Source organism: Lissotriton vulgaris, chromosome 10 (assembly GCF_964263255.1).
Source record: "Lissotriton vulgaris chromosome 10, aLisVul1.2, whole genome shotgun sequence".
In the NCBI taxonomy this organism is placed as follows: Eukaryota; Metazoa; Chordata; class Amphibia; order Caudata; family Salamandridae; genus Lissotriton; species Lissotriton vulgaris.
In genome coordinates this window covers 163457359-163467669 of record NC_141698.1, presented here as the reverse complement: position 1 = coordinate 163467669, position 10311 = coordinate 163457359, and the positions used below count along the sequence as shown (strand labels likewise).

The following is a 10311-nucleotide window of genomic DNA, read 5'->3' as shown; positions in this document are numbered from 1 at the left end:
AAACTATATTTGTTAACAAATTTTGTACTTACAAATGTAATTCAAAAATATTCTAAAATATTTATGGGCATCTGTCATTGTCATGAGATTTCAGTGCTCTTGAATAAATATAGCTACACTTAAAATCATTTTTCAACTATTTAATGCACACCCTCCCTTGCTCTTTCAAATGGCGGTCTCCTTGTGGTGGTCCCGAAAGCAGACTTCAACAGTACAAGGACAGGATAGTCCTGACTTGTGGAAGCAGGGGCGGGGCAGACAGAGCCTTCGTCATGGGTGGGTGTGACATCTAGAGGAGAGGGCGGGAAATAGAGTCCAGAGGGGCGGGGCTCAGCCAGACGCACCGCAGAGCGGAGATTGAACCCAGAGTCCCAGTTATTCCTAGCCCCAGGAGCCTGGTTAAGCGCAGTGGGCACGGAGTACGCCCTGCTGCAGGTAGGGAAGCGACGGCGCTCAGTACCCCGACCCCAGAGAAGAACACGGTTGGAAATTAAATAGCCGTCGTTGCAGGGATCTACGACCCTCCTCTATTCTCCAGAGCCCACCGCGGGCTCCGGGCGCAGAATCTGCTGGACACAGTCGGGTGGTCGGGAGACACCTAGCCCCCCCTGCAGAAATGTGACCGTGGCCTCTGCCTGGACATAGCAAGCGGCCCTGCAGGCTCTCTCCGACGCACTGTAAGTGTCCCCTGTCTGTCACTGTGCCTCTAACCCCCCAACAGATGCTCTGCAGTGGGGGTGGGGGAGGAGGGGAGATACTGTGATCTACCCATGTTCTGCTGCACCGCTCCAATCTGAGGGATGTTGTTTTTCATACATGTCCACGTTCACATAGCCCACGCCCCCCTTTGGAGTTCAAGAGCTCTGTCTATGGCACTGTCATCTTATGCAACGCCACACCATAGCGCACAACGACGCACCATGAGGGCACAACGAACAATGGCATACACAATCTATAACTATATGACCCGCTGTGTAATATGATCAGTATTGCATAGGATGCCTCGGATACTACAGACAACGGGGGCAAGCAATAACCCAGCATATCATCACGCACAGCGCTGTGGTCTTTGTCACATTGCATAAAAAAACTATATCCATCATTATAGCACAAGCATAACGCTATTTGTAATGGGTGCACCTTCTCCTAGCGACGTGCAACACGCTTGTATGCCCGTTGCAATTATCTCTCAAAGGGTGCATGCAATAAGCTCCCGTTATCAATGCAAACACGGCATAATGTCTGTCCCCGTGAAGGATGTTACACAACGCGTCAGCACCCTGGTATCAAACAAGACGTCAATCATTCTAAGCGAGACTTACATCATGTAACATGCCATGAGCACGCCTGGCAAACTAACTGCAACGTGCTTTATAACGCTGGGGTGCTTTTTTTGGTGCGTGCATGGATGGCTCCCCAAAGCAAGTGCGTGGAAATATAGTGCTTTGCGGCGGCTGTGTGGGAGAATCTGAGCGCGCGGTGACATGCGGTGTGTCTGCAAACAGACAATCGCCGCAGATGCATCCATTGGAAATATCCCACGGTCAGCAGTATACATACAGCCATCCATGTCTGCCGGTAGAGCTTTGTGGTGCGTGATGTCCAATGTCACTAGATATGTAAGTGCGACCCTCCGCGTCTGTCAGTGCCTATGCGTCATGCACTGAGGTTGACCACACACTGTCATGCACGTATGGCCACACGAAAGTTTGTACCGACTGCTATGACTACGTACGGGACACGACTACCTCCGTATGCTATTTTGCACACACATGACATCATCTGCCTCAGTTCCCTCGTCCTATTAATATCATAAGTGTCTGATTTATGACCGACAGCCGCGAGGGGTTCCGATGTTCTGTATTTTTATTTATTAGTATTTTGTAAAGCGCCTGGTTACACTAGCAAGTGTGTCCGTGTTGCCGGGAACTTTGTTTCAATTGCACTTTGTTGAGCTTAAAAAGGGCAGAAAATAGATTTATTCTTCAGTACTGATTTGGTTGTTTCGCATTACACCCCTCAAGTGCCCCGCTTATTTGACACAGTGTTTATGAAGGTATATTGCGGATTGCATTTTTTTGTGTTAAAAAGATAGCAATGTGGTGGTGAAGCCTGTCTGGATGGATGAACTGGGGGCGCCCTATGGGGGCTTTCGGTATTTGGGGGGGGGGGGGGGGGGGTGTTGGAGGTGCTTTAGTCAAACCGAGCACTGGAGTGCCAATTAATAGCAAGAGACGGTGCGAACTTTGTTGTGGGAATGCCAGCTGCGACTTGAAACTCGCTTACAGCGTAATGATGTTGCGCTCCTTTGCATAAATGCAGTGTTTATTTCATGCATAACTGCATACATGCACACAGGACAAATACAATAACAGCATCCCATTCAGTTCATAATTCAGGTTGGGCGGTGGTTTTGAACGGCCAGTAGCATTTCCTCAATGTTACGGTCACCGGGGGACTGGATTCCAGCTTTCGCAGCTACCTAAATACCGTCTGCCGCCACTGGACCACGTGCTAATTGGTGGAATAACATTTCTACCAGGACTTTCCCTCATAAAAGCTTCAGTGGAGGAGCCCCTCGCGAAGGTTCCAAGAAAATGAGGGGGGGGGGGGGGGTCCTGCTGCCTCACAGGCATTTTATGGGCGGGGGGGGGGGGGGGGGTATCCCTGCAGTTTATTTCAGCGGGGAAACGTATGCCTAGTTCTTCACATGCATGGCTTTTTTTTATAACCCAGACAGCCCCCCTTCCCCCATTCCCACACTGGCATCTGCATTTGTTTTGTGAGTGGGCACTGCTGTGTCCATAAACCCCAGACCGGGGAATTCCGCCCCCTTGGGCCCTGCTTCCCTGGGGTGCACTCACATTACCATAATCATGCATGTATATGTCTCAGCCCTGCCCACGTTCAGCCTCCATTGTTTGGACGCCGAGGACATCGTAGACTTGAAACCTAGCATGGGGCAGCGAAATGTAAAGCATTTTAAATAGAAACCGAGCCTCCCTCCCACCGCCGTGGAGGAAACCAAAGAAATGGGGTGGGGGATTATTAGTGAGACAGTGGTCCGCCTCAGTCCTCCCGTTAGATGCATTGTCGCAAATACCAGGCTGGATTAAAAAAAACAAAAATTAAAAAAAGCGCGAAAGATGGGCTCGGTGTGTGATGTTATTTAAATACGGCGCTGGGCGAAGATTTTTCTGAATGAGAAATGCCCCGCTCCGTGTACGCATTTGGGTCGTGCGCGTCAGGACCTACCCAGAAGAAATCATTTGTTTCCTTGTGGAAACTTTTCAGCAAAACATGCACTGTTTGTGAACGAAACAAAACGGGGCACTAGTACATTTTGGCTATGGAAATACTTAACATATTTGTGCATTTTTGTTTCCTGGTTATCTGTGGGAAATGTGGCGCATATATTAGTGTGCGCTCACAATCACAAACGCAAGTGAGCAGTGAAGCCCACCAGCCGTGCTGTCCAAGGCTATATACATGGGACACACTTTATCACGGGCGGGGAGACCTTCCAACCTGCATACCACTCCTGTAAATGTATCCTGCCCCAGACCCACAGCCTCCATGGTGCAGAGTACCGCAGTCTGCTGGGGTGTTTAACCCGCGGGCTGTATGCAGGAAGTGTGTGTGTGGTTGGGGGGGCATCGAAGGACCTCGTGATATTTAACTGCATCTCATCCTGGTGGGAGGCTGAGTACCGCAGTTTCCTGGGGGTGTTTAACCTGCGGACTATATGCAGAAAGTGTTTGGTGGTGGGGGTGGGGGGGGGGGGGGGGGGTGGTGGACGGGCATTGAAGGTCCCCGAGAGATTTCACAGCATCTCATCTCCTGGTGGGAGCTTGAGTTGAGTACCGCAGTTTCCTGGGGTGTTTAACCCGCGGATTGTATGCAGGAAGTGTGTGTGTGTGAGTGGGGGGGGGGGGGGGGGGGGATGTTTGGGCGGGCATCGAAGGACCTCGAGACATTTCACAGCATCCCATCTCCTGGTGGGAGCTCGAGGGCAGGCGGGCTGACCAATTTGCCGCGACCGGAGGTCCAATTTTGCCGCCTTGAAAGGAAACAATCAGCCCCGACTGTTCACTGTAAATGAGTATGTAGATATGTTAACCCCTGTGCCGACGCTGCCTAACATCGCATATTTATGTAGAGCCCCATAACACATAGCAGGGCTGTTTACAGCGTGGATTGTGTACCGGAATTCAAGGCCCGTTTCAGTTGGCGTGTTTTATGCCGTAATTATGTGTCTGTGTAGAATTAAAAAAAAACACACATGAATTCTCGATTTTCGGTGTTTTGAGTGAAGATGAAGGCATTGTTTGTTCTCGCACATATATGGAGCACCAGAAACGAACGGGGCAAGAACGCTACCCCTCCCCCTCCTCCTCCTTTGAACGGGGTCGTGAATTTTTAACAAAATAGAATATTGCATTTTAAAAGAGTCAGAAAAGATGATTCAGAGTTTAAAACAGCATAGGAGCCTGCATGTTGAGCGGAATGTATGTTATTTCTTTTATGTGGGATCAGGAGTGTTCAGCAAATCTGAAACGTGGGGTAGAATTTTGTCATAAAAAGGCAGCAGCCACGTGCACGTGAGAATGTGCAGTGCATAGCGGTACAAAAGGGGGTGATGGACGGAGCATCTGAACCAATCGGTTTCGGTTTCAAAGCTTTTATTCGATTTGTAAACAAACCATACAAGCAAAATATGAAATCAATCCATTACATTAAAAATTTAGAAAATACAAAATTTATACGGAAATCCGAGAAAATTCATGTAAAGATAGGACACATACTAGCACGCGTTTATATTGGATCATAATTAAGAAAAACACATAAAAGTGGCAAAAGGAATAGAAGTTGACAGTTAAAATCGTACAGACAGGAGTAAATAAATTAGCACAAAATATTAATCCTGGCAGCTGTACGTTGAACAACAAACCCCCGCCTAATCATGGGACATAAAAATTTCAAAACACTCACACCCAGTCAACAGATCTGGGTTTAATCCATCACCGTTCTTTAGCCCACTCTGCCACCCCAGTTCAGACATGGCCATATGCAAATCAGTCTGACCCTGTGCCTCATGGGAACAGTCGTGTGAATGTGCAGGGCATGTCGCAGTTTTTGACTTACTGCGCTATGTATGGGCTATATAGCGAGGATGAGGAAAGGGAGCAATGCACGGTTAAATAGTAATGGTGGACACTTGCCTGGCTCCTGAGGAAAGCTTTGTGGCATGGTAGTCTGTATGTGCTCTCATGGGGATGAAAGGGTTGAGATCTGGAACTTTCTCCCCTAGTCAGCAGGCACCTGGGCTCTCCACGAGGCTTGGTGAGTGAAAAATGTTGGTCAGGGCCGAATGGATGTTTTCCTGCCCCGAAAGCAGGCAGGTGGTAGGGCCTGGATTGTTTACTACTGTGTTGACAAAAAAACAGTGAGTTTCATTGTACGGTGTTTGTGGTATTAGGGGCATATGTATCAAGAAGTCATTTTGCGATTCTCAAATAGGGATTTTTTGCGAATCGCTATTTGAGAATCGCAAAAAGCTATGTATGTAGGATTTGCAATAAATTTTGCAAATCTTACATATTCCTTAATTGCGAATCGCAAATTGCGATTCGCAATTAAGGAATACCTCCCCATTCATTCCTATGGGCATGGAGGCCCATAGGAATGACTGGGAAGACATTCTCAACTTGCGATTTGCAATTAGCGAATCGCACATTGAGAATGCAATTTCAAGGGTGCAGGGGTGTCAAAAGGACACCCAGTTGCACCCCTGAAATAAGCATGGGTGCGCATGTATGTGCTTCACATTGCACTTTGAAAAATGCAAAAAAGTGCATTTTTCGAAGAAATCGCAAATTACCACCAACTTGAAGTTGGTGGTAATTTGCAATTCCTTAAGGCCAAATGGCACTTTTTTGGTGCTTCTTACATTGCATTTAAGGAATCACAAAATTTGCGATTCCCAAAATTCAATCGCAAAATAAGGAATTGCAAATTTTGCAATTCCTTATTTTGCCTTAATACATACCATTTGGTAAAATTGCATTTGCAAACGCCGAAATTCTGCGAATTTCGGTGTTTGCAAATGCAATTTTGCTTGATACATATGGCCCTTGATCAATTACAGTTAAAATGGCTCAAAACCAGACCTGCGTCAATTTGGAGATCTCAAGACTTATTGACTGGAGTACCTGTAAAGGTTAAAAAATATTTTTCGCACAAACAAACATACCAGGAATAAAAGGAACTATCCAGGTCACCAAGCTGAAAAAATTACGAACGGAATGATGATAGAATACAAACACATTTAAAAAATGGATGTTGCAAGGTTCCCAGTTTGAGATACTGTAGAAAGATAGCCAGTCCCATTCCTTGGAGCCCATCCGAAATAGAACTACGTCTGGCAGGAGTCACTGGCTTCCATGCTGTAATACCTGGGGCCATGGGAGACGACTCTCAGACCCAGTGAATGAGTGCCCGCAATGGCACCCGATCTTTTGTTTGTACCTTTTACTGACTGCGCTCTGGAGAGAGTGTAGTTCCTATTTCGAGAATGACAAGAGGGGCCAGTAGCTCTTGCAAGAGGAAACTGGTGGCGGCTGGTGGCTGGTAATTGGCGTGGTGAGAACCATTCCACTGTGGGGCCGTTCTAGCCTCCATCACTCCTCTCTGAAGTCGGGAATCCCTTGGGCTAGCTGTTCATGCTTGACCAGAAGAGGTGAGTTCTTGATGTCCTGCAGGCCTGGGTTGAAGGTAGGGGCATTGCTGTATCCGGAACTGCCTAGCAGAAGCACTTTTCTGTAAATTTTCGGTGGAAGCAGTATCTATGAATGAGGTGGTTGTCCCATACCAGCTCTTGTGTCAGCGAGACAGAATCACTGCTCCAACATGTCATATCAGAAGAGACCCTAGCCTAGACTCTGGATAGAAAATGTAGAGCCTAGCGGCATGAGCACAAGATGGAGCAGCACTTCTGGATTAGCACCCATGGATAATGCGTGCAGCTTTAACCCATGGTATGGAGTTAGCCTGATGGATTAGGAGATGTTTGGACTGTGCCAATTGTGCACGATCACCTGCCGCTGGAGGGCTTATCTTCCTGAAGTGTGGCTCACTGGTTAGAGGAGGCAGACCAGGAAGCAGAGGTCAGCCCGGGACCAGGGTTCAATTCCCGGCTCGGCGGGGTCTTGAGTCCTAAAATGTCCATGGACTAGATAATTCTCGCTCCCGTGCCTACTCAATTCACGGGTTCACACTCTGTAACTCTGGGCAATAGCTTGCTTAATCTCCACAACGGCCCCTCGCGGCGGGATGCCTGGCTTTCACCTTGCGGATACCCTGCCGGGGTTATCTCACAAGGAAATACCAGGACGGGTTCCCTAAGCAAACGCTTAGAAACCGCTCGGTGATTTGCGCTATATAAATTCCTGTACATTTACATTTACATTAGTTTGTGGCACATTTGTCCCCCTAAAGCTCAGTTTGATTGACCTTTACTGCACTGATGTTTTAGCTGTCTTTATTTAAGGATGGCTGGACAATTTCCATTCATTCCTTTCATTATGGACATTTTCAGGTGGTCTGAAAGAAGCCATCTTTACAATAAGAAATTGGCCAAGCCTTTCAATTTTACACAGTACATCAAGTTCCAACTAGCCAGTGGCAGAGCAAGTAAGGTTCTGAATATCATATACCTTAACTCTAAACCAACATGTTTGTGTCTCATTCAGTTATTCAGAATTCACTATCAACTGGAGTTAAAAAAAGCTTTAAAAAGTGTTGTAGATTTTAATTCAAATAACAATCGATTTCAACATCAATAATGTTAACACTACCGGCTACTAAACGCTAAATATGTTTGCCTAAATCCATATTTAGAAACATGGAATCATTGCGTTCCTAGTTCTTCCTACATCTCAAACAAAATCTCTCTGCATGGTAAACCTAACTTCAGTAACCTAACCACGTCCTTTTGCAGTTTAGGACACATTGAGCATGTTTATATGGACACAGAGCTTATTTTATCAATAGGACCCAGCAACTCTTTCAGCTATATTCTAACCTGTTAGCCCACTGGCTGTAGAAGTACAATTATATTATTGTTACTTTTTAAACATGGCTTTCCATCAGAAAAATAAAAGTCTGTGTGAAGCTTGACTTGTTTTGACTTCCTATACGTTCACTAATTTGGATTTTGAAATGGCTTATGCAAAATAAACATTTGTTGCCTATGGAAATAGCAAAGTATAACACGTTTGAGGTGGATTATGAAAAATAAACATTGGTTGCAAATGTAAACTAAAGTACACAAGTAATATCTGCAGTAGTATTGAGTGGAAGGTTGAGTGTAGAGAGAGAGAGATTGACTGTTTACTTATTACAGAATGATTGTCATGGGAATGACCCTCTGAAGCTCTTCCCTGCCACTTCTGTATTCCAAGGACTCAGACAGACTTCAGTTTTCAGGGGCTCCTCTTGTCTCTGTGTTTCCCTTGACCCTTTCCTGCTCGCTTTCACCTTTGTTACTCTGACCCGTCCCTTTGTTCTTTGGACAGCGTGTTGTTTCAGTGGGCGTTCCGCGTGCTCCAATAGCAGAACAAAAGAAGAACTGAGGTCATTGGACAGGGGCTGGCATAAAGGGTAGGACACGTATCTTCACAAAGCCGAGATGGCATTGTGTGCCGAAGCCCCTGACCATTGATTGGGCATTCAGTTTTGGAATGGCATTATTGCTATAAAGAATTTTTGGAAAAAGGCAATGTTTCCATGTCCCCATCACGGTTTAACCACATGGGTGCTGCTGACGAGCCCAGCTCGTCATGAGGGCTAATTTCCCCATTGTGCTGAACATTCTAAAGTCGGGTGTGGCCGTGACGAGCTGAGCTCGTCACCAGCACGGCGGCGCCGCGCACGGGCCCCCTCCCCCCGCACAGCAGGGGGTTGGGGGGAACACCCCGCAGCGAAGGGTTTAAACATTTCAAGATCAAAACTTATCTCTTACAGTGGTGGAAAGACATAAGAATGGTGGGCGTTTCCTATTGCCTCTGACAGTGGTGGGCTCTGACACAAAATGCATGATACACACACAGGGGGAGATTTACTAAGATTTTACACTATGTTTGCGTCACAAAGTGATGAAAATCTGTGCAAAATCTTTTTTTCTGATTTGCTTATCGGCGCTAAACGTGTTTAGCGCTGGAAATAATGTGAAAGTAACGCAGAGGAGCACTGTGCGCTGCTTTGCCTTACTTCGCGCCAAGGGCGCCCACCATTGGTGAAGTATGGGCGTTTTCATGCAACCCTCCAAGGTTTCTGACGCTAAACCCTATTTACTAAACAAAGTAGGAAGGGTTTAGCGTAAGAAAACTGAGCCCTTTTGAAGTTGGCGCAACAAAGGAGAAATGCTTTTATTTCTCCTTCCTTTTCCAACTTTGTATGTGTGCTGCACTTTACAGCACACATACAACGAGGTAAAAAAAGGGTTAAAGTCAGTCTATGCAAAGTATTTGGAACTGGAAGGGTACCTTTCCAGTACAAAATCTTTGCTAGACTCACAAAGACATCCTGGCACTATGGATCAAAGGTGTCTCCCTGGCGCATAGCATCATGTTTCAGCACTGGCAATAGGGAAAGGGGAGGAGCGGGCCATATTTCGGTAAATAAGGCACTCTCCTCCTCACTCCTTTTCGCACAGCACAGCATTTGCTTCTGCTGCACTGCAGGATTACGTGGTAAATCTGGCCCCCAGACTCTTATGTTTGAGGACATTCACCTAACTTTTGCATGGCAGTTTCCATTCTGAAAACGCTTGTAAATTTAGGGGCAACTTTATTTCCAAGGCGGGAATGGAAAGTCAATGGGCCAGCGTTTAAGGTCTAGTAGGCATGTTTTGGCCATAGAAAAAAAAGTAGACATGCGAAAATATGAAAATGCACATTACCACCAAAAAGTGAGGTGGATATTCTATTTATAGGACAATTCATGAAATGGTATATGGACTTTATGAACGAAGTACATTTCCAAGAGTAATTCCTGTTTTTGTTGTAAATGTAATAAGCATTGAAAATTTACTACCAATGTAGGAAAAAACCTAAGGGATATTTTTGACGCTTTAAGAGAACTTTTTGTACAGGGACCCAAGCTCTTGGCTGATTACGTTTTTTAGGGTAGATGTAGGTAAACTACATTTACCGAATCTAAAATACAGAATTTTGCCGATTCAGTATTTTAGAATCGGTAAATGCTATGTAGGTAATTACTCGGTAAGTATTACCGAATCGGTAGGATTCG

The 10311-nt window shown here is 46.0% G+C and overlaps 1 protein-coding gene across 2 annotated transcripts in view; it reads left to right on the top strand.

Annotated features, from left to right (window-relative positions):
- The first annotated feature begins 365 nt into the window (after positions 1–365).
- The window catches only part of GPRC5B (G protein-coupled receptor class C group 5 member B), a 183795-nt gene continuing 173849 nt past the window's right edge, over positions 366–10311 (top strand). Inside the window, exon 1 of one of the 2 annotated variants that reach the window (XM_086940791.1) lies at positions 366–677. The gene's annotated coding sequence lies outside the window, so the exon portion shown is untranslated. The remainder of the gene's footprint in view (positions 678–10311) is intronic. The other variant, XM_086940792.1, reaches the window with a different exon arrangement.